The sequence below is a fragment of the Lactuca serriola genome, chromosome 5, assembly GCF_051521515.1.
Source record: "Lactuca serriola cultivar US96UC23 chromosome 5, Lser_US96UC23_V15, whole genome shotgun sequence".
NCBI classification, from domain to species: domain Eukaryota; kingdom Viridiplantae; phylum Streptophyta; class Magnoliopsida; order Asterales; family Asteraceae; genus Lactuca; species Lactuca serriola.
In genome coordinates this window covers 39,302,060-39,327,641 of record NC_136412.1, presented here as the reverse complement: position 1 = coordinate 39,327,641, position 25,582 = coordinate 39,302,060, and the positions used below count along the sequence as shown (strand labels likewise).

Sequence of the window (25,582 nt, the reverse complement as noted above, 5' to 3'; positions counted from 1 at the left end):
GTCACTGGGCCTCGCCCGCTAACGTATACTATCACATAAACATATCACAACACATAAGCTAAACAATACTACTGAATCATGTTCTAAGGCCTCGCCTATCTTGGGCTTCGCCCCTGCCCTGCTACTGTTGAGTCATGGAACCCCATCCAGGCTCCTACTGATAGTGAGATACGGGTCCGACCCACACTCACTTTTTTCCTAACTTGGGCCACGCCTCTGCTCTGCTACTAATGAGATATGGAACCCCGTCCACACTCTGCTGTTGAGGAGATACGGGACCTTGCCCGTACTCCCCTCCCTACCAGGCTCATACAAGTATCATATAGACAACAAGTATACTCTATCATGCAAACCATTCATGGGCACCTGGCCGCTATCAATGGACCTTGGTCCCAAATATCATACTAGCATACAGTGCCTAGGGCTAACCCCCGGGTCTTCCTACTCGTAACTACATGGGCCGACATTGTGGCCTTAGACCCATCCACACAAAGGGAAACTCACCTAGTACTGCTGAACTAGCTGGTAATCCCTCTGGCCGCTATCTAACCACTCCCTCTGGACTGCTGCTCCACTAGCTCCCCGAGCTACCAATATCAATACATATAACACTTAGATCCAAACAGAACTCTAGAAGCCAACTAAGTCCATTCTTGACAAAGTCAAAGTCCTAGTCAAAGTCAACCTTTCTTACTGACCCTACTCACCGAGTCAGCCCGACGACTCGTCGAGTTCATACTCTCAGAATCCTTTCACTCGCGACTCGACTCGCCGAGTCAGCCCCTGACTCGCCGAGTCTACCGATTCCCGAGTCCTGTCCTGACCAACTCACTGAGTCCCCACTCAACTCACTGATCCAAGTCTTAACTCGAAGGGTTTGGGGTTTCGCGACTTGACTCTCCGAGTCCAAGAACAGACTCGTCTAGTCATAGGAAATCTTCAATAGACTCGCCGAGTTGTTCATCCAACTCGTCGTGTTCATCTCCATCTTCATACTACTCGCCGAGTCCACTCGAAGGACTCGCCGAGTCTATTCAGCCTTTCATATATTCAGAGGCTTTTGAGTCATGCATGGACTCCAAACTGTAGATCCACTCTTGTAAAGCCTATTCCTCACGTAAAGTGGCAAACTTTACGTGTGGCTAAGGAGATCTAGGCTCAAAACACTATAAACTAGGGTTTAAGACAAAGAGGCGTTACAATCAACCCATAGACTGATTCTTTATGATTCTTTAGGCCAAGATACACTTAGATCTGAAGTAACAACTTCATATCTGGGCTTCTAACTCGAAATGGTTCTTAAACTTGCCCTAAAAGCCCCAAATCTCATGTTAAAGGTTGATCTATATGAAAAAGAGTGAAGGTAGCGACTCATTACCTTCAAATGCTCTGGAAAATCCCACAAACTTTGGATCTACTGCCAATCCTTGAATCCCCAATGGTTCCCTTCTTCCTTCTTCTTTCAAAACACCCAAAATGGCAAGAAATCTTAAAAGTGCAACAATGGAGGCTTAGGGTTTCGTATTCTGGATAAGAGAGGCTATAAGGAACCCTAAGGGAGAGAATAAGATGCTTAAATAGTGCACAAAGTCCCGAATTTAGGGTTTCCCTCTTTCGACCGGACTCACCGAGTCCTCTTTGCCGACTCGCCGAGTTAGTTACTTAATCGATCCTCCGGATCCCACTCTGACTCGTCGAGTTCCTCCCTGGACTCGATGAGTTGACCCTTTGACTAAGGGTTTCCTTTCATTTCTTAGTCTTTCTGATTCTAGGTGTTACAATACATAAAACAAGTAAATATTCAAATTGTTGGGCTTGAAAGATTCTAATCATGCTTATTGGGCCTTCGTGACCCATTAACATGACTTTTGGGCCCGACAATGATAATAAATGTTTATTGGGCCTCCTGTGGCCCAATTACATGCTTAAGGGACCCTCAATGGCTTTTACGTACTATTGGGCCTCAGTGGCCCATTAGCATTGCTAGTAAGGTCCAAGTAAATCATATGCAAAATGGGCCAACGCGTCCTTCGTATACTCGACAGCCTTATATAACAAGCGTGATTAGTAGGACATTGTGGTCCTCTTCTCCTCGTATGTTAGGCTTACCGGCTATTCAAGTAAACAAAAATCAGATCATTAATCAAGGTTAATCAAATTCATTTGGATTAAGTAAGTAATAACGGGCGACACCAATAAGTCAGTCGTAGTCTGTAGTTATAATCAAAGTCTCCTGGAGGGAGAACGAGAGTTTGTGTATCGATCTATACGGGGGTGACTCCCCCACACCTCAGCTATTCGCTACAGTTAGACTCGGCCAGTCTAGGGTGACAAAATCTTAAGATCAAATTCCGACGTTCGCTAGAATGCCAAGACAGATGAACTAGTCATTATCATGCATGGTTATAACGACTCACATAAGTAAATCCAATACTGTCTAAGTAATCAAGGAAATTCATGATCATTCGTTGTGACGGTATAATAACTCAAAACGATTATGCATAAACCTAGGGATCTTCTCACTTTTTGTATAAACATTTGCGGTTTCAGAAAATATCGGATTTTCTAGGTTTTATAAACTATACAAAGCATTTCCGTACCAAACCTGCTTATGAACTCACCAACATTCCGTATGTTGACGTTTTCAAAATAACTTGTACTCTCAGGTAACAGGTAAGTTGGAGAGTAATACCAAGTATGTTAGGATGTTATGTTTTGAAAACTTTCAAACAATTTATGCTATGGAAGTGTAATATTTAAACAATGTACTTGATATGAACAATGTCAGTTGTAATATATTAATGCATGGTGATGTTTATGTTATGTTTCATGTATATTCATTGTGATGATATTAAATTTAAGTTATGCGAGCCCTCGGACGTTTCCGCCGTCTGGATCGGGGGTGTGACAATGGTGATGCCCTTCGGGCTCACCAATGCTCTTGCCGCGTTCATGGACCTCACGAACCGTGTGTGCAGACCAATGTTGGATCGGTCTGTGATAGTTTTCATTGATGACATCTTGGTTTATTCCAAGACGGGGGAGCAGCATGAGGAGCACTTGCGAGAGGTGTTGGATACTTTGAGGAGGGAGAGCTTGTATGCTAAATTCTACAAGTGTGAGTCCTGGTTGTGCGAGTGCAATTTCTGGGGCACCTTGTCAACCAGGACGGGATTTCGGTTGATCCGGCCAAGGTGGAGGACGTGATTAGATGGGAGGTTCCGAGGTCTCCATTTGAGATTCGGAGCTTTCTGGGACTGGCAGGTTACTATCAGAGATTAATTCAGGATTTCTCCAAGATAGTTGTGCCCCTGACTCGGTTGACAAGGAAAGCCATGGTTTTTCGCTGGGGGCCTGAGCAGCAGGATACATTTGAGACGTTGAGACAGATATTGTGCGAGGCTCCAATCTTAGCCCTGCCGGAGGGCATGGAGGACTTTGTGGTATATTGTGATGCGTCCATCTCAGGCTTGGGCGCAGTATTGATGCAGAGGGGGCATGTTATTGCTTACGCTTCGAGGCAGCTGAAGCCTCATGAGGTGAATTATCCGACGCATGATTTGGAGTTGGGGGCTGTTGTTTTCGCCCTAAAGATTTTGCGCCATTACCTCTATGGGGTTCGTTGTACCGTTTACATGAACCACAAGAGCCTGAGGTATCTTATGGACCAGCCAAATCAGAATATAAGGCAGCGTCGGTGGCTTGATGTTGTGAAGGATTATGATTGCGAGATCCTCTACCACCCGGGGAAGGCCAATGTCATGGCCAACGCGCTTAGCCGCAAGGCAACGCTGATCAGGGATATTTGTATGAGGATGACAGTTGTGACTCTGTTGTTAGAGCAGATTCGGGAGGCCCAACAGGAGGCCATGAAGGAGGAACATCGAAAGAGCGAGTGAATCGTGGGTCAGGTTTCCTTCTTCGACTATGATAGCCGAGGATTGTTGACCCTTCACCGTAGGGTGTGGGTCCCATATCTTGGAGGTGTGTGCCAGGTATTGATGGAGGAGGCACACAACTCCAAGTTCTCTATTCATCCCGGGGCGACGAAGATGTACAAGGATCTTCGTCTTGATTATTGGTGGCCCTGTATGAAGAGGGATGTAGCTTGATTTGTGGAGAGGTGCCTGACCTGTAAGAAGGTCAAGGCTGAGCACCATAGACCTCACGACAAGGTCCAGCCATTGGATATTCCACTGTGGAAATGGGAGGATATCACTATGGATTTCATCATGGAGCTTCCCAGGACAGCATGAGGAGTGGATTCGATTTGGGTCATCGTTGATCAATTGACCAAGAGCGCCCATTTTATTCCTATCCAGGAAAGCATTTCGGCCGAAAAGTTGGCCGACATTTATATTAGGGAGGTAGTGGCATGGCACTGGGTGCCAGTTTCAGTGATTTTTGACAGGGATGTGCGGTTCACTTCCAGGTTTTGGAAGAAGTTTCATGATGAGCTGGCTACTCGTTTGCAATTTAGTACCGCCTTCCACCCGCAGGCAGATGGCCAGAGCGAGTGGACCATCCAGACTCTGGAGGATATGCTGCGGGCATGTGTTTTAGACTTTGGAGGTAGTTGGGATACTTACCTTCCTTTGGCGGAGTTCTCTTATAATAAAATCTATCACACGATCATTGACCATCCTCCTTTCGAGACGTTGTATGGGAGGAAGTGTAGGACCCCGATATGCTGAGGTGAGGTGGGTCAGAGGGTCATGGGGAGTACAAATGTGGTACTCAAGACTAATGAGAGGATCCAACAGGTTCGGAGCAGGCTTTAGACTGCTCAGAGTCGGCAGAAAAGTTATTCCAACAAGCGTCGATTGGACTTGGAGTTTCGGGTCGAGGATAGGGTGCTCCTGAAGGTGTCGCCTTGGAAGGGCGTCATTCGATTCAGGAAGCGGGGCAAGCTGGGCCCCAGGTATATTGGGCCCTTCAAGGTTATAACCCGGGTGGGAAGGGTGGCATATAGGCTGGATCTGCCAGCCGTCAGTCAGATTCATAGCACTTTTCATGTCTCCCAGTTGCGAAAGTGTCTGGTGGACGATTCTGTAGTGGTGCCTTTAGAGGACATTCAGGTCGATAACAGATTGAACTACATCAAGTGGCCAATGGAAATCCTTGACAGGAAGTTGAAGGATTTGAGGAACAAGAGAGTGGAGTTGGTAAAGGCTCAGTGGCAGCACCGAAAGGGTTCAGAATGGACCTGGGAGCCGGAGGACGAAATGAGGGAGCACTACCCTGAGCTTTTTAGTACCAGGCAGCAGACTTCGAGGACGAAGTCTAAAATAAGTGGAGGAGATTTGTAACACCTGATTCCCGGTACATATTTAATTCAAGGTTTATTGTATTTGTTTTGAGACTCAAGGAGTTGATGGCACAACTCGTCGAGTATAGTCGTGACCGCGGGAGAGTTTAAGTGGCCTACTCGACGAGTTGGGAGCCTAACTCAGCGACTAGATACTGTTTGAGTGAAACCCTAAATCTGAGGGTTTGCACCCTATTTAAACAACTTATCCCAGCCTCCTCCGTCCCTATCACTCCCATAAGACGGTATATCGAAACCCTAGGCTTGTTTGTGTGATCTAAGGCCATTTTGGTGTATTTTGGTGGGTTGTGAAGCTTGAGAAGAGGAAAGGAGCTTGGGAGTGCAAGTTGGGGCTTAAAGATCCAGGAGATTTGTTCCATTTCCAGTTCATTCAAGGTAAAAATATCTTGTCTTGGCCTTCTATATGATTATTCATCTTTGGAGTTGGGATTTTGGGGGCTTTATAAGCCATTTTCGGATTATGAAGGGATTGAATTGGGTTTGACTTCATATTTGGGCCTTAAGAGGGGTCTCATGGCATAAAGGTTCCAAGTTTATGGCCATGAGAGCCCCATGCATCTTGTAGGTCACTTCTTATGGCTTTTTGAGCCAAAAACCCCTTGCATGTGCATCAAGTTCGGGACTTTACGTGTAAAATGGGCACTAGGAGGCCAGATCTATGGTTTTGGTGTGTTAAGATCCCTTTAGATCGACTGTATGGTGATGGTCAAGAGTGAACTCGGTGAGTCATTCTTGGGAATCGAAGAAGCGGAGCGTAATAACTATCAAATCCTTCTATCGAAGGACCAGATGAGAGCAAGGAATGTCCCTTGATTGTTTAAGCTCATTAGAGGGCTTGGGAGTCATGGGACTCAACGAGTGCTTGGATCAGGCTCGGCAAGTCCAAGGGAGTCTCCTAAGGACTCGACGAGTTGTTCATACAACTCGGCGAGTCGTAGACTGGACGTGTTCATAAGAGGGAGGTGGGCTCGACGAGTTCAAGGTGAACTCGGCAAGTCAGATGAAGTTGGCCTTGAGGGTAAGATCGAAGAAGAACCCATTGAGTTCTTGCCAGACTCGACGAGTGGAGACGGGGATTTGCATCGAGTTGAGGGGTATGGACTCGACGAGTTGGTAGACCAACTCGGCGAGTCAGGTCAACTGGAAGTTGATTTTGACCAATGTTGACTTTGACTAAATTGGTATGACCCCGGTTAGGGTTGCATACTCAAACGAATAAATTTGAAGTATTGTCTTGTAGGGATCGAGGGGTCGTGGGTAGTCGACTTGTACGCCAAAGATAGTTCAAACATTGCACGACGTCGAGGTGAGTTACCTTCCAGTAGGGTGGGTCTAAGGCCACAATGCCGGCCCACCATCAGGGGTATTTGGTGGATAATTTTCTCTGTGATAAATATCTTGGCATGTTTATGTAATATGTGTTGGATAAGGTGTCTAAGTCCATAACTATTTCTGGTAAGTACTTGACCCGACCCGGCATGGTCCATTTGGGTTGCATGGCACCATGCAATTGGATAAACTAAATGAGAGAAATAACACATATGGTTTATTAATATATTATAAGTTCTAATATATTAATAGTATTATTTAATTAGTTTTGATCAAGAATGAATTAAGTGATCAAAAGAATAACTAATTAAATATATAGGTAGATTATGTAAATCTTCCATATCTTATATAGTGGGCTAAAAGGCTTCATGGATTATCAAGTTGGGTTCCACCCATAGGATGCTCGATGGAGTTAACCCATGGATTGAGAAATGAAGTGTCATGTTACATTAGGGTTTTACCTAATGCAACACACTATATAAGGACCATGTCTCTCCCCAAAATCGGCTACACTAGAGAAACAAGAGGGCTTGGCCGATTTTGAGTGTGTTAGAGTATTCTCTCAAGTTTATACTTTGCATTTGGTGTTGTGTGAAGCATTTGAGGCATCACGCTTGAGGTGCTAGGCTCACAAGGTTTCAAGGAACACTTACAACAACAAGGTATGTAGTTCTATCTATTATTCAAGTTAAAATTGTTCCCCATGTATGCTAGATAGGATCATAGCCTTGGAAATCAACTTTGCATGATAATTAGAGAAACATAGATCCAAGGTTATTAGGGTTGCATGTACACTTAGGAAGTGTTAGAATGCTCAAAAACCATCAGTGGTATCAGAGCCTAGGCTTGTTTGTTTGTTATTTGTGCTAAATAGTTGAAAAAAGTCAATATTTTTGCAATCTGACTGATGAACTCGCCGAGTCCATGGGGGACTCGCCGATTTCACGTGAATCTTCAACCTACTCATCAAGTAGGTTCATGCACTCGACAAGTAGGAGCCTCAGAATGTAGTTTTTCGACTTTAGTTGCTGGAAATGGACTAGAAACATTACCCTAAACTGTTTTGGTACTTGAAAACCTGTTTTAGATGGTGTAATGTCTTTGCTAATCCATTTACAACAACAAGTTATCAAAATTACAAAGTTTTAAATGTAATTTTTGATTCGTGAAAGTGTTCATATTCATGTTCTTGATCTTATGATGTTTAGATGATCATAGGAATTATTTGTAACCTATGTGGTAGATTAATTCATGATCATTATGTGTTTTAATGGAGTCCATAACTTGTCCTCAAGTTATGGAAAACCAAAAGTCACTTTGTTTAAAAACCATTAAAAGAACGCATGGGTTATAAAAATGAAGAGTCTTCATTTTTAATACCCTAATAAACTCATAAGTTACAAGAAATGAAAAGTTTTGAAAGTTTACAAAACTTGCCCTCAAGTTTTGGAACAAGTAAAGTCTTGATTAAAGCTTTAGTTCCAAACCTTAGAATTTTAAAAGTTAAAATTCAACCCTTATACTTATAATATTATAAGTTAATAATATATATATATATATATATATATATATATATATATGTGTGTGTATAAGATTAAAGTCGTCTTACCGCTAGTACGCCTCATTCACGAAGCCGGTCTATAAGGTGGGTATTAAAAGTATGATGAATATTATAAAGTAACTAAATGTTTTATAAAATTCCCAATCTTAGTTACTTTAGGAAAAATGTGAATAAGGTGCTAATCCATGAAATTACACTTTACACTTTGTCTAAGTCGTTAGTGGAGCGTGTGTGGTTAACCGGCACACTAACTTGGACTTAACAAGGTAGGTAAAGGGTGACTTAATATTTATCATAGTATCGATGGAGCGTGTGTGGTTAACCGGCACATCGATTGAGGGGTAATTTATTAAGGGTACCAAGTAATTTGCATGGTTACTTCACACCTCGTTTTGTGATCCTCGGCATCCCAGTCACAAAACTTGGAGGGCACACTCGAGATTGAAACATGCCTTTGAAAAGTTCATTGAATCTCAAAAGAATCTAGGAGTTTCTAAGAACCAAATTAAATATTTTTAATATTTGGACTTTGGTGGAAATTGGTGAATCGTCATTCACCTACCTTTCAAATATGTTATTACTTAGATTACGACATACCTATTCTAAGTATAATATATTGTGATTGGGTCCTAGCCTTAATACTACATTTAGGTGTTTTATTAAGGACTATCTCTATTTCTAAACTAAACTTTTCTTCTTTTCAGATGTCTGCAAACACTGCTGCTTCTGGCTCTAATCCTAATGGCTCCTTTTCTCTTATGAACTTGTGTGAGAAAGTCACTTTTGATGGATCCAACTTTAATGAATGGATCAGAAACATCCGAATGATTACCCGCTACGAGGACAAAGAATATGTCCTCGATAAGGAGCTTAAGGAGATTGATGAGACAGTTGCTACTCCTCAAGAGATCGCTGACTTTAGGGCACATGAAAGGGATGCCACCAAGGTGGCATGCATCATGATGGCCACTATGACAGCCGATCTCCAAAAGTCCTATGAGGACTACTATCCTTTTGAAATGCACCAAGATTTGATGGAAAGATACCATCAAAGTGCACGACAAGAGAGGTATGAAATCATCTCCTCCATGATAACAACCCGAATGAAGGATGGATAACCCATCACGGGCCACATGCAGAAAATGCAAAGATTTGTGGACCGCTTGCTGAAGCTTAATGTGAACTTCCCCGAGGAGCTAGCAATAGATATTATTTTGCACTCCTTACCTTCATGTTATGATCAATTCCACATGACATACCACATGAACAAGGAAGAGGTCACTCTCAGCAAACTTCAAGGACTCTTAAAGACCGCAGAAAGTGGTCTTAAGGGTAAGGCGGTTGTTACTACTCCTACTCCTACCAACTCCGCCCTTGTCTTGGCAATCGGGAAAGGATGAGGGAAGAAGAGAAAGAGTTCTTCGAAGGGTACCAAGCTTAGGACCCTTGATGGCTCCTCTTCAAGTGGAACCAAGAAAGGTTTCATCACTCCTTCTTCTGACCCAAAAGAGGCTGAATGCTTCTATTCCCATGAAAAGGCACATTGGAAGCGGAACTGCCCAATGTACCAGCAAGATGTGAAGGATGGGAAAGTTAAACCCAACCATGCAGGTATTTACACTATCTTATCTAATAACTCACCCATTCTAACTCATGGGTCCTTGATACCGGTTGTGGTATTCATATATGTTCTGATTTGCAGGGACTAAGAAGAAGTGAGAATGTGGAGCAAGGAAGGATAAACTATATCATGGGAAACAGGAAAGCTTCACCTGTCACCAAGATTAGAGTTTATACTTTATCGCTAAGTAGTGGGTTTAGTTTAGATTTGAATAAATGTTGTTATTCGCCAGAAATGGCAAGAAATATTATTTCCTTTCATGCATTGTACAAACAAGGTTTCACCTTTTCATTTGATAATGAAGTTGGTTCAATTAATGCTTTCTTTAATAATGTTCTTTATTTTAAAGCAGTACCTTGTGATGGCGTGTATGAAACTGTATCTGTGGTTGATAACTTAGGAAATAATGTATTGTGTGTTGATTTTGTTAATAATAATAACTTGGATAAAGCATCACTATGGCATTGTCGTCTTGGACATATAAGCAAGAAACACATAGGACAACTCCAAAAGGATGGATTCTTGGAGTCATTTGACGTAAACTCTGATGATAGTTGTGAATCATGCTTACTTGGAAAAATGACAAAGTCACCCTTCACAGGTTCTTGTGAGAGGGGTGAAGGTTTGTTGGACCTTGTACACACGAATGTGTGTGGACCATTCAAACATGCCACAAGGGATGCTAATCGCTATTATTTGACTTTTACTGATGATTACAGTAGATATGGATATGTCTACTTAATCAAGCATAAGTCAGAGACTTTCGAAAGGTTTAAGGAATTTAAACAGGAAGTCGAGAATCAATTGGGTAGGAACATTAAGATGCTTCGATCCAATCGAGGTGGTGAGTATCTTAGTTCAGAGCTCCTCGACTATCTTAGGGAATGTGGGATTGTCTCACAATTGACACCTCCCAGGACACTGTAGTTGAATGGTGTGGCTGAGAGGCGTAATCGAACCTTTTTGGATTTGGTTCGTTCCATGATGAGTCGAGCTTCGCTACCAATCTCATTCTGGGGGTATGCCTTAGAGACTGCCACCCATATTCTTAATCTAGTCCCTATAAAGAAAGTTGCCAAAACTCCTCACGAGATGTGGACTGGTAAAGTACCTAAACTAGACCACATCAAGATTTGGGGTTGCAAGGCTTTTATGAGGCACGAGTCTCATGATAAGCTAGAACCCCGAAGCGAGAGGTGTATTTTCATCGGCTACCAACAAAGATCCTTTGGTTACCTCTTTTACAGACCTAGTGATAATGTAGTCTTTGTAGCAAGAAGAGGAGTCTTTCGAGAGAGAGAGAGAGAGAGAGAGAGAGAGAGAGAGAGAGAGAATTTATAAGCCAAGGAGACTATGGGAGGCAAATTGACCTTGAAGAACTTCAAGAGTCAAGTGGTGAAGGAACTTCAAACCCTAGCCCTCAACTTGAGGAGGAAACTCTTGTTGAGCCAATTGACGAATCTGTACCTCTGAGGCGTTCCACGAGAGTTAGGAATGCACCTGAGCATTACTATGGTTTCCATATTACTGCGGAAGGTGAGACACTTATTAGTGATGAGACACTAGTAGGTCTGGATGAACCTAACAGCTACACGGAAGCCATGGCAGACCCTGAGTCTGCTAAATGGAAAGAGGCTATGGATAGCGAGATACAATCCATGTATGACAATCAAGTTTGGAACTTGGTTGAGAATGTACCAGGTCGTAAGACTGTAGGGTGCAAATGGATCTTCAAGAAGAAGACCGACATGGATGGTAATGTACACACTTATAAGGCTCGACTGGTTGCAAATGGCTTCTCTCTAATTCCTGGAGTGGATTATGATAAGACTTTTTCTCTAGCAGCCAAGATTAAGCCTATTAGGGTTATGTTAGCCATAACTGCATTTCATGACTATGAAATTTGGCAAATGGATGTCAAAACCGCTTTCCTTAATGGAAAGTTTACTGAAGATGTTTACATGAGTCAGCCAGAAGGTTTTGTCAGCAACGAGTACCCTAATAGAGTGTGTAAGCTTGAGAAATCCATTTTTGGATTAAAGCAAGCACCTCGTAGATGGAATCTTTGCTTTGATGAAAAGGTCAAGGAATTTGGCTTTTTTAGGAGTGAAGATGAATCTTGTATGTATGTCAAGGCTAGTGGGAGTATAGTTAGCTTTTTGGTATTGTATGTGGATGACATACTACTCATAGGAAATGACATCCCAACTCTGCAGGAAGTTAAGTCCTGGCTTGGGAAGTGTTTCTCTATGAAGGACCTAGGAGAAGCTGCCTATATTCTAGGGATCACTACTAGAAAAACAGCCTTTTACGACGCTCATTGCGCGTCGTAAAAGGCTCAGACGACGCGCAAATGCGCGTCAAGGAAGGCTCTGTCATAAAGAGAGACGACGCGCATTTACGACGCGCAATTACGACGCGCCTTTACGACACGCAATGCGTATCAAGGAAGGCCCTATCATAAAGGAAGACGACACGCATTCGCATGTCATAACCTTATGATGCGCGTGTTAATGACACGCAATGCGTATCAAGAAAGCCCCTGTCAAGAAAGGCCATGTCATAAATGAAGATGACATACATTTTTGTGTATCATAATTTTAAATGTTTAAAAAAAAAATATTATTTAAAGATGTACTAATTTTCAAATTAAATAATACATTAAAAATCTCATAATACAAAATAAAATACCATAAATAACAAAGATAATTCATTTCACTAATATGTCAAATACAAATAATTAGTCCAAAAGTGAGTAAATGTTATAAAAAAATGAACTCATTTATATACAATTGCATCATCTAGCTTACTATGTGCCAATAACTCTCTGTGTGTTTAGTTTTGCTTGAATCTCGTTTCCTCCAAAGCTTCTAGCCATGCCAAAATATTATATCTTGAGTCTCGTTTCAAGAACCAAAATCACATTCAATCACCTAATTAAACTCTAATGTTGGTAGACTGAGAGTTCCAGAATCAAGTTTACATCCATCACCTTCAATCACCCAATTAAACTCTAGATCTTCTGTTGTTTGAAAGAAATTGGTGTTTGTAATCTATGAACAAAAAAATGCAAAGACCAAGGTTAACATTTTCTATATAGAAAGCACAACTGGACATATGAATATATAATACGCAACATAAACATTTTCATGAAAATGATATAGACAAATAAGTAAGAGTGATGATATTGATACCTTAATTACGCCATTGGTGAACAAAATTTTAATTGGGTGATAGCAATACTTGACCTATGAAAAAAAATAAACAAAGTATTGCATCATAATTAGCTCAATGAAGTAATTCTTATACATTGTCTCTACCAAAAGATTCATCATGGAAACATTTTTGTTGGAAATAACTAAACAAAAACCTAAATACTAAGAAAAAAAATTATAGTAATGGTCTTGTTTATCATGTTGGATATTTTAATTCTAGAATAAAGTGTGGTTGCATACTTCATCTAAAAACCTGTTTGTTTCATGAAATGGGAGAATTTTTCATAAAAGTGCATTTAATGATTTAATCCACATGAGATAACAAATCCAGTGTTTCACTAAAATTTCGAATAGTGGTCCCGAATTCAAGTTGATTCTATTTTGCCTCTTCCTCAGAGAAAGACGATCAAACAATTCCCAATCATGGTCCTTGCGGATCGGATCATCCCTATAATATACAAAGAAAAACTCCAGATATTTGAGATCTTTCTCTTTGAATAAGATCTCAATTCCAGCGACGGTTTCATTAGATATCTTACAACTAGAATCCCTCTTTTTTCCGATCCAGTCCCTCCACCACCGCGAACCCCAGTGTAGGCGCGCTATTCCGCGGTGGGGATTGTAACTTTCCATAAATTTCCCATTTGTCACTCAACGATCGAACTTTGCTTATTTCTTTTTTTGAGGATCGACGAATCAAATGATATTTCTGTTCCAATTTGTGCCTCTTCTTTTCCCTCTGAATCAAACTTTTTTTTGCCATACTCATTAAGTTCCTATTAGTATCCATGATACAAGTCGGATCCTAGATGTAGAAATATAAAATAAGAAGGTGGATCTCTTCTTCATCGAAAGAAATGAGATATGGAAAACTGAAATGGTGAAAGATGCTTACATTTTTCAAGGACTGGCAGCAGCACCAAATGTTGGCATCATTGCAGTCAGTCCCTATAAGAGTGTTTAGTATATATGTTATTATTTATAAAACCAAGGGAAAAAAAGGAAAAGAGTATAATCTTTTTACCTTCATGGCAGATGCAGATGTGACTCTGGAGTCATCAAAAGCACGATTATCCACTGTTCATAGTAATCTAACCCCATCTTGATTTGCTAGAATTTTGATTCCATTCTCACTGGTTGAAACAACCAAAAGATTTCCTTCCTTGTTAAATCGTATAAAAGGAGAAGCCTGCAGATAAAAGTTATGAGCCATTGTATTATTAATAAATTAAGGAATTCGAATTTAAAGGAATTGTAATCCATTGTATGTTTGAAAAAATCTGATGGAATCAAAATTTATACGCACAATGGAATGGAATCTCATAGTCCACTCTTGAACCAATATTGTCATATATCCATGCCTTTATGTTGCCATCGGTTGCTGTTGAGAAAATAAATTGGGTTCTCACTAATCTCTCTTCTGGTTATTTATTTATTTAACAACTTTTCATATAAGGAGACATACCTCTGACTCAATTGAGCTAGTAGTAGAAGAATGATCTTTCCTCTCATGGAAATCCCTCTCTTCACTTCCTCTTTTGGAGCCTTTGGGTTCTATCTCTCCAGTAAATCCTTACCGGTGGAAGCCTTGTGCTCACTGATTTCAACATCAAGTTCTACAGATTCCAAAAAACTTCCATCTGTAATCCTTCGAATTCCTTTAAGAAAAAATTGTTTCATTTGTTGTGTAATGTGAGCTACAAACCCTGATTTTGTTTCGGGTAGAGAAGGAATAGTCCCATTGGTAGGAATAGTTGAAGGAGGATGACAAAGCTTTTCATTAAAATGATAATTTTTTCTTAACTACTGGCGTGGAAGGCCTCAACAAGATTTTTTTTATTAAAGAATTAAAAAAAGATATCATAGAATTATATCTTTTTCTCAAAGAAACTTGAATATTCATTTCTTATTTCAAGAATTATGATTTAAACTTACTATAGAATATACACTTATATAAAGCTATATTTAATTGCTTCGATGTTTCAGTATTAAATTGTTTGTTTCTAATTTGGTTTGTGATTGCTAGATTTTGTTTTTATATGTTCACGTCCATTTATAATTTTAGTTTGCCAATTAAGTTGAGATTTTAATAACTAAAATTAACTAATCTTAATTTAAGAATATGATTTTTCCCGTTTACTAATAACTACTTATCAAATCATAGCCATAAGAATAAATGCCAAGTTATACCACTAAAACCATGTCGTTTAGGGCCATCACTGAGAGCTCTCAAATGTAACAACATTCTTTGCTACGAGGGTCAGAACTTCTTCTCCCTAGTATCATCAAACCCATACGACCACCACTCACCATCTCCTTTGCACGACAATTCAGAAAAATGAGGAAATCTTTGTGAAATTGCTCGCGATATGCTTTTATCACACTTGTTGGGCTTGTTGTTGACATACATATGTTCCTTTTGTTTGTGTTATGAAATTCAGGAACCTGCTCAAAAAAGATTCATTACTACAACTATTTATTAAAATTTAACCCCATTGTGCATATCTCTATGTGAATGTGTGTTTATTTTGTTGACTTGGATATTTCACAGGTGCTTCCAATGTGTAACAATTTTTTTAGGGAATGGATTTGCTGACCATGGACCTCTTTCATCTATCAGAGTGTGAAGTATGTGTATCCAATTTTCCTGTTACAAGTTTGGCTTTTGTGTGAGAACAATGCTACACCAACATTAAAATATTGCCCTAATTTTAAAAATGTTAAATAGATTTGCATTACTTAAGTCTGTTTATCATGTGAAAACAGTGCTGCAATAACATGTATGACTTGTCAATAGCAGAATTTGGAAAATGGCAATCATAATCACATGCAAACAAGGCAGCAGGAATAGCCAAGATAAAGCTTCAAGCTTATAGTAGTGACTTGTTTGCTCAACACGACTATTTCTTAAAGGCTAATGATTCTTCCACAGTTGTTTTTTATTTATCCACATAATTTTAAAGTTAACTGACAATTATGCCCCTGAATTAAAAATTAAGACATTTTGAAGAAAGAGAAACATAATGATTTGTTTATGGCCTTGTACCACTTGCACACACAAGGAATACAAACAACGAACTCCAAATTTATTCCATACCATGAAAGCCATCTGTATAAAATTAGTGGTAACACATACACACACGAAAAGAATTAAGTCAATCCCAGCCCAATGGGACATGAAATAATAAAAACCAGAGATCTCTATTGCTAATAATTCCCATATGCAGCCAACCCCTAGGAAGAAATCAGACACAGACTGGAGCAATAGAGAAATTCAACACCTAGGTAACCAAGCAAAATTTCATGATGAATAAACTTAATTTTGAAGAGATAATTCATCTTAATAATGGATTTATGGACTGAAGCTTAAAACTCCACCGTATGAATGAAAAAAGTAAAAAAAAAAAAAAAGTAGATATAAATTGTCTATACTGTGAATTTTAGCCAACTCCATGATAAAAATGGAAATGATCCAATTTCCTGAAAGTATTAAAATATGCTTTTTTTAAGTGAGGGCATACTTGTCAATTAATCATAAAATTATGTGGATGAATAAAAAAAATTGTGGAAGAATCAGCACCCTTTCTTAAATATTTAACCTCATCTAAAACCTGAAAATCACATAATCATTGGATTTAATAAGATTTCATTAGTATTCAAAGTAATTAAGGAGTTATTTCATTCTGTTCGAAAAGCAATCCTTGGACACTTTTCAGACCTTAGCAGCATGGCTTTATTGATTACTTTGTTTGGTTTCCCACTGCGTGCATTTGTGATTCCTCCTGACACAACAGTCGCAACCATTTCTGCAGCAGGAATGTTAAGAGACTCGACCAAACCACATGCTCTTTGACCAAAAGATGCCCTACAGATGATGATGATTTTGGTAACAACCTGCTTGGCCCTTTCCGATGCATTTCACTAATCACAACCCATAAATTGTTATACAGATTCCACCATGATTATCCAACTTTTCAATTTGATTAGAGACAGATTTCTTGTGAGTCAAAAAAAAAGTTACCTGATTGAGGGCAATAGACTGCTGTAGAAGAATCAGCTTAGCTCTATATCTTCAATGTGGCATTTTGTCGAACACATTCTGTGCAGTAACAAAACGAAAATCTTGCCATCAAAAATTCCATGTATGGTTGTAAACCAGTCAAAGTCCCTGAAAGAAAGAACAAAAATAAGATAACGAAAAATAGCTTAGCAAGAAAAGTTACCTTGTCTCAGTGTAGGAACCACCGCCATCTTCCTCTGTTAAAATTAAAAAAATAAGAACATGTTTAAAGGTGAAACAATGACAATATGTAGAATAACTGAAAGTGATGAAGAGAGAAGAGATGGTTGCTGATTATTCCACGGTGGTCACTTAGTGAAAATGGTGATAGAAAGCAAAACCAAAGATAAGCCACATAACAGTTTCCCAAATTGAATAATTTTACCGTATGGGAGAAAGGAGAATCCTTTGCTAGGCGTGAATATCGACTGCTAGGCATGAATATCGATGGTTAGGCGCGAGAATCCTCAATTTAGGCCGACTGGTGCAGGAAAAAGTAGAAGTGGTCGTCGTTCTCCAATTAAGGGTTTTTTCATATTTAACTAAGAGAAGTAGTGTGAGGGAAGAGAGTGGGTAAAGACATCGGCCAGAGAAATTTTCTTGGGGAAGATCGGAGATTTGGTGATATTGCGATTTTATTGTAGGAGAAAAGAGGATTAGCGATGATATTAGGGTTTTTTTGGGTATTAGAGTGTAGGAGATAGAGATATAGAAAATAACGCGAGTAATAAGGTAGAGGGTAACATGGCGGCCTTTCAAACTTTTTAGATTTTCCTTTCCCACCAATTGCAAAAGAAGGGAACGCGCGTTTCATTAAAAATATAAAGCGACATCTCTACACGACACCCATTTTTAACTAAGCGCCCTCCGTTTTTTTTGTTGGACACGAATTTTAGGGCCAGCAAAAATGCGTGTCCTCTATCCTTCAAATTTTGGAAAACTAACAGTAATATTTAGGGCACGTACAAATGCACGTCCTCTATCAGTGTGTCATTAATTGCGCGTCATAAAAGGCTATTTTTCTAGTAGTGGATAAGGATTTTGAGAAACCGGAGTAAGAGACTAATTGGACTTAGTCAAAGTACATACTTGGACATGGTGTTGAAGAGATTCAGCATGCAGAACTCCAAGAAAGGAGAGTTACACATCCAGAGTAACGCCAGATTGAGTAAGACACAAAGCCCTAGCACTGAGACTGAGATAGCAGAAATGAGTCGAATACCTTATGCTTCAGCTGTAGGATCGATCATGTATGCTATGACGTGTACGCAACCTGACGTAGCTTTTGCCCTGAGCATGGTTAGCAGGTATCAGGGGAACCCTGGCAAGGCACACTAGACTGCGGTAAAGAATATCCTCAAGTACCTACGGAGGACTAAGGACTGGGTCCTTACCCTCGGCGGGAGTGATGACTTGAGAGTTGTAGGGTATAGTGATGTTAGCTTCCAGACCGATATGGATAATTTCTGCTCTCAGTCAGGCTGGGTCTTTACCTTAAACAGAGGAGCGATCACTTGGAAGAGTTCCAAGAAGGAGACAGTGGCTGATTCCACTTGTGAATCAGAGTATATAGCAGCGAGCGAGGCAACAAAGGAGGCAATATGGCCAAAGAACTTCATTGGAGACCTTGTAGTTGTACCAGCTATAAAGGAGCCCATGGAAATTTTCTGTGATAGTGAAAGTGTTGTTGCCTCAGCCAAGGAACCAAGGGGTCACGGGATATCCAGACACATCGACAGAAAATATCATTTTATCAGACATCGCATAGAAGAAGGAATCCTCGTGGAAAAGAGGGTATCATCGGATGAGAACCCAGCAGATCCCCTCACGAAGGGACTAAGTAGGGTTAAGCATCTCCAGCATGCTCGGAGCATAGGGCTGAAGGATGATATAAGTTTTAGTAGTTAGATAAATTATGAAATTTGTAAAGTGTAATTGACATTTGATGATGAATAAAAGTTGTGTTTATTTATGAGTAAAGTCTTACTATCTTTTTTCAATCATTTACTATAATTTCTTTTGCATGTTTTGACTTCCAGAATAGTATGTTGTGGTTTCACATATTATTCAAACTTTCCACAATCAGTCATATGTTGGAAGTAGATATGAAGTAAGACTGTCATGAAGTTGGTTGTAGGTGTCAGGATATAAGACAACACTTCATGAGTGCTCATAAGTTCTGAGTATTGGAATCAACCCACGCTCACTGGAATCACTTCATGGAATTTTATCTCGAGTGATCGTGAGACGGTAATATCATATAACTCTTCAAACCTAGAGATATGATTTGTTACTTACGATTTGGTTATGCATTGATTGTACGAAAACGCATTGGTAACTCGATGTTATAAAACGTGCTTTTGTGTGTAATTCAATGAGTGGTAGAACAAACATATGAGTCGAAGTTTATCTGTTCCTTCTTGGATTAGAAGCTGATATCTGGGCCCCTCGATGATTTTGTTTTGACCTATGTACCGAGCCCGGTCAGAACTAAGTTGATGTGTTCAATTAAGTTCTTTGTCAAACAAATCGGAAATCGGGAAACAAACTGCTGGACAATAAGTAAGACATTGTTCCATGTATTTGTCCGACTGATATCTAGAACAGAGGATTATATGATCACTTATCTTAAATGGCGTATCAACATCTTCTCAGTTCCGAGAGACCTTGAAAGAGTTACGATTGCCAATCGATTCCTGAAGTATTGCAGTTATAGTTATTAGACTTATCCAAGTGGGAGACTGTTGGATAAGGTGTCTAAGTCCATAACTATTTCTGGTAAGTACTTGACCCGACCCGGCATGGTCCATTTGGGTTGCATGGCACCATGCAATTGGATAAACTAAATGAGAGAAATAACACATATGGTTTATTAATATATTATAAGTTCTAATATATTAATAATATTATTTAATCAGTTTTGATCAAGAATTAATTAAGTGATCAAAAGAATAACTAATTAAATATATGGGTAGATTATGTAAATCTTCCATATCTTATATAGTGGGCTAAAAGGCTTCATGTAACGACCCAATTTTCACGTCCAAAAATTTTGTTTATAAATCATTACTTGGAAATCATTAATAATTAAAACATTGTATAATTAAACCTTTTCACATCGAAAACCAAATGGAAATCCACAACATTTAAACAACCAAAATATCAGACTGTCAATCCCAGAATAAACTCATAACTGCGGAAACAAAAGTGTGTGTGATATGCTGCTACCGAGCCTGCTCTTTCCCCTTAGCTGAAGAGGTACCTGAAACGACAACTGAAAAAACATAAGCACAAAGCTTAGTGAGTTCCCCCACAGTGCCACATACCAGTATAATCACATAACATACATCTATCGTCAGGCATATCTGGGTGCCCGACCTACCCCTTCGGTCCTCTTGACCGGATATTGCCTAGCATACCTGGGTGCTGGCCTCCCCTTCGGTCCTCTCGACCGGATACTGCCTAGAATATCTGGGTGCTGGCCTCCCCTTCGGTCCTCTCGACCAGGTACCAGAGACTACTTCTCCCCTCTACTACTACCACATAATATGTACCACAGTATAAGAATCTATCTGGCATGGTTGGGTATAACTACCCCTTCGGCCCTATCGACCGGATATCTTGGGGACTATCTCCCCTACTACCACTAACACATAGCATCACATCATACTAACACATAAGCATGGAACAGGTAGTAGTAACCCCAGATGATTATCACGGAGACAATCATCCACATACAATTCCTACTGGTGGGCCGGCATTGTGGCCGTAGACCCACCGCTACTGGAAGGTAACTCACCTCGAAGTAGCTGCTGATCTGGTCGAGAACTGACTGCCTACTGCTGCTCCGGAAATCCTCCGGCTGTAATTCCCACAACATACTCAATCAATCACTGCTAACTGTCCTTTGGGTAAAATGACCATTTTACCCCTGATCATGTCATAAGTCAAAGTTAGAGTCAACTTTCAGTTGACCCGACTCGCCGAGTTGGCTCTCCAACTCGCCGAGTCCCTATCCAATTGAATGTCCTGGTTCCCGTCCCTACTCATCGAGTTAGGCGTTGACTCGACGAGTTCTTCTTCTAAACTGAGGTTCAAGTCCTTCATCCTACTCGCCGAGTTGTATGAACAACTCGTCGAGTTCATCTTCATCCGATGAACACTTATGTTGTGACTCGCCGAGTTGTATGAACAACTCGTCGAGTCTGTTCTTGATCTAAGGAGATTGCCTTGAACTCGCCGAGTCAGGGCATGGACTTGCCGAGTTCCTCCATGGATGAGTTTGGCTTCCAACTCACTGAGTCACACCCCGTGACTCACTACTCGCACTCGACACAACGAAAAGGGGACAACTCGGAGACTCGCGAGCAGACTCGCCGAGTCGTATGAACGACTCGCCGAGTCATCGCCATGCAATCACTATATACGCGATTTTGCTCGATTCCAGTCTATGCCATTCACAAATCTGGGTTCCTAGAGCATGAATGACACGTAAAGTTTCCAACTTTACGTGTAGATACTCACCAATGAGAGATTTAGGGCTCAAAATGTCTCAAAAGGGTAGATCTAGGGTGAACAAGCAACATAGGTCCATAAAGGTAACGGATCTGAGCTCCTGGAGCTCAATCTTGCCTAGATCTAAAGGCCAATCAACTTATTACGACTTATATTGCACATACAAGTTTGGGGAAGGGCTCAAGAAAGACTTAATGGAGCAATAAGCGTAAAAACAGAGGGAAAACGGGTTATACCTCAAAGAAACCACTAAGAGAACACTAAGATGCTTGGCTTCCTTCCCTTCCTCTTGATCTACTCCACTTCCTTCTCAAATCCTTCAAGAACACACAAAATATTTCAAAATCTCAAGGAAATAAGCTTTGGAACGGGGGTTGGGAGCTCTGAGGTGAGTGGGGGCTGGCTTGGGGCGGACATGAGGTTTAAATAGGGTGCAAACCCCTGAAACTTAGGGTTTCATCCAACAGCGGTGACTCGCCGAGTACAGGATATGGACTCGCCGAGTCGCCAACTTAAACATGTCCCGGGTCCCGTATCTACTCGGCGAGTCGGACCTATGACTCGCCGAGTCCAAGGCTAAAAAAAATGGATAATACTCAAGTGAGATTTACGTACCAGGAACCAGGTGCTACACTTCATGGATTATCAAGTTGGGTTCCACCCATAGGATGCTCCATGGAGTTAACCCATGGATTGAGAAATGAAGAGTCATGTTACATTAGGGTTTTACCTAATGCAACACACTATATAAGGACCATGTCTCTCCCCAAAATCGGCTACACTAGAGAAACAATAGGGCTTGGCCGATTTTGAGTGTGTTAGAGTATTCTCTCTAGTTTATACTTTGCATTTGGTGTTGGGTGAAGCATTTGAGGCATCACACTTGAGGTGCTAGGCTCACAAGGTTTCAAGGAACACTTACAACAACAAGGTATGTAGTTCTATCTATTATTCAAGTTAAAATTGTTCCCCATGTATGCTAGATAGGATCATAGCCTTGGAAATCAACTTTGCATGATAATTAGACAAACATAGATCCAAGGTTATTAGGGTTGCATGTACACTTAGGAAGTGTTAGAATGCTCAAAACCCATCAATATGGTCATGAGATATGCCTGTATGATATGCAATGTGTATGTTAGTGGTAGTAGTAGGGAATAGTTTTTCCCTGACATCGGTCGTTAGGATCAAAGGGTAGGTCAGTACCCCAGATATGCCTAACTATATGATTATATCTTGATATTGTATGATAGCAGTAAGGGTGAAATAGTTCCGGGTTACCGGTTGAAAGATACAAATGGCGGATACCGGTTGAAAGATACCGATGGCGGTTACCGGTTGAAAGATACCGATGACAGATACCGGTTGAAAGATACCGATGGCAGTTATCAGTTGAAAGATACCGATGATATGATATTGTATGTGGTATGATCAGGGAACTCATTAAGATTTATGATTATAGTTTTTGTTTTGGTTTCAGGTACCTCTTTGTCGAATGGGAAGGAGCAGGCGGTGTAGCAGCACATCACACACACATGGTTTCCGCATTTGGGTTTCTGGGATTGTAGTGTGATTTTGATTACTTTTGATGTCATGATTTGGGACACAACATTATGATTTTTGTAATATGTTGCTTTATTGACAATGTTATGGTAAAATGTTTTATAAATTATGAATTCAAAAATGAAATTTTTGGTCTCGAAATTTGGGATGTTACACAGAGGCAGTTAACACTTGGGAACCTATTCAGAGTCTTCTATCATGTTCGGAAGTCATCGACACATTCGAAGAGAGGTTTTCCTTTTATAGAATTTGTTTTTTCTGTGAGAAGGAAAATGAGTTTTCTTTAGAAATCCAAGAATATCGATCTGGTGAAGGGGCAGGGGTAAGTTCGTCAAATCATGTCAAAAATGTGAACGGTTTAAAATCAGTTGGAGCTAAAAGGAGGAAGACGGGTGCTGTGAAACGGTTTAACCAAGTTCATCTTTTGCTTCTCCTAATTGATGTTTGTGAGAATGCTTTTTCTTTTCTCTTAAGTTCTATTTTCCTTTAAGCTTATTAAAATTTCACATGATTCTTCATTCTAACTGTATCTTGCAAGGTTTTGTGCATGATCTTAGTTGCATGCCAGGTGTTCGATGAAATGTCTGATTCAACGAATGCTGTAAAATGAAGGCATTTCTGTGAAAAGATAAATGAGTTTTCTTTTAAAATCCAAGAATATCGATCTGGTGAAGGGGCAAGGCCAAGTTCGTCAAATCATGTCAAAAATGTGAATGCTTTAAAATCCAGTTGGAGCTAAGAGGAGGAAGACGGGTGTTGTGAAACGGTTTAAGCAAGTTCTTCTTTTGCTTCTCCTAATTGATGTTTGTGAGAATACTTTTTCTTTTCTCTTGAGTACTACTTTCCTTTCAGCTTATTAAAATTTCACATGGTTCTTCATTTGAACTGTATCTTGCAAGGATTTGTGCATGATCTTAGTTGCATGCCAGGTGTTTGATGAAATGTCTGATTCGACGGATGCTGTAAAATGAAAGCATTAATAGAGTCTTGACTTGCTCCTATGATTTGATTCATATCCTCACGGATTCCAAGGATAAAAACAATACAAGGAAAGCAACAACATATCATTCCACATAAAATGAAAGGCATTGCATACCCGATACAACTTATGGCAAGGAAAACTATACTTAACCTGCAACCAAGAAAAACTGTAAGTTGTCTCATCAAGTTGAAGAAATAATACCATTTTTAGATAGAAGGGTAAAATGGTCATTTAAGAACAAAAAGTAACACCTGTACAAATTGGGAGCATCAACTGAAGATGACTGCTCTCCAAAGATCCAAACATTGCCAACTACAAACCATACAACAAAGAAGCAATCCACAACCATCTTGAAATGGTCCACTAGCATATTAACTCTGCAAGGGAAAATCATTTTAAAAGACAGACTAATAATCATATAGCAGTTGAGGGAAAAGTTGTAAATTACCTGACATTTGAACCCACAACATTTAAACAATTCCAAGCATCTGAAGATGTTGTAGTAGTAGTACTCTGACGAGTTTGCTTTTCTGAAGAGGGAGCAAATGAGATTGTTATGTAACAATTTGGTTCTGGTGGAGTGTTCCTTTATGAACGTGGTTTCCCGACCTGAGGTTACCGTTGCCTAGAAGCTTGATTCCCGTGAAGATATTGCCAGTATAGCAGGGACAAAAATGTAGCACACCCGACGACATAACCAATAACCCAAACAAACAAAGGGTTTTATGGGTTTTCATATTGTGAAATAGATAAGACAACAGTGACATCAATAATTTGTCCTAATGTGAATAATAACTAAATTGAAATCCATAACAATGTGTTGAATGGATTCCACCTTTCGCCCCTCCTGTAAGAAGAGATCTATGGAAAAATGAAAATAAATATAATAAATTTGAATTATTTAAAAAAATAAATAAATAAGAAATTGAGTGGTTGTTTGTGTTTGCAAAAGGGGACATCCTTGACTGAAGATGTAATCAAAAAGAAAAATCATGAATCTTTGAACATAATTATAAGTTAATTATAGCATCATATATGTAATTATGAATCTATGATCTATGATACCTTGGTAACCATCAACTGCCATAGATGTGCAGGTCTTGAAGCTAGATCTTCCAGCCATGGTCGATTATTGTAACACCTGCAGATTCGAGCAAATCAATTTTGAGACAATAAGCATAAAAAATGAGTTATTGATGGAATATTATTTAGAAGGATTAATCTTAACCAAGTGGTAGTATATGTTACAAGGGTTCCGTACATATAAAGAATGCCGAAATCCGAGTTATAACGAAAAAGTTATGGCCCGTCGAAGTTTTACGGCAAAACCGGCACGACACCGGAAGACGTAAATAGTGAATTTACGATAGAGAACTTTTTGGCCTTAGTGATCTAAACAAAAATTGT

At 39.9% G+C, this 25,582-nt stretch overlaps 1 pseudogene; it reads right to left on the bottom strand.

Annotated features, from left to right (window-relative positions):
• Positions 1 to 24,069: 24,069 nt before the first annotated feature.
• On the bottom strand, positions 24,070 to 25,298 carry LOC145049442 (E3 ubiquitin-protein ligase At1g12760-like; annotated as a pseudogene).
• Between the last annotated feature and the right edge of the window lie 284 nt (positions 25,299 to 25,582).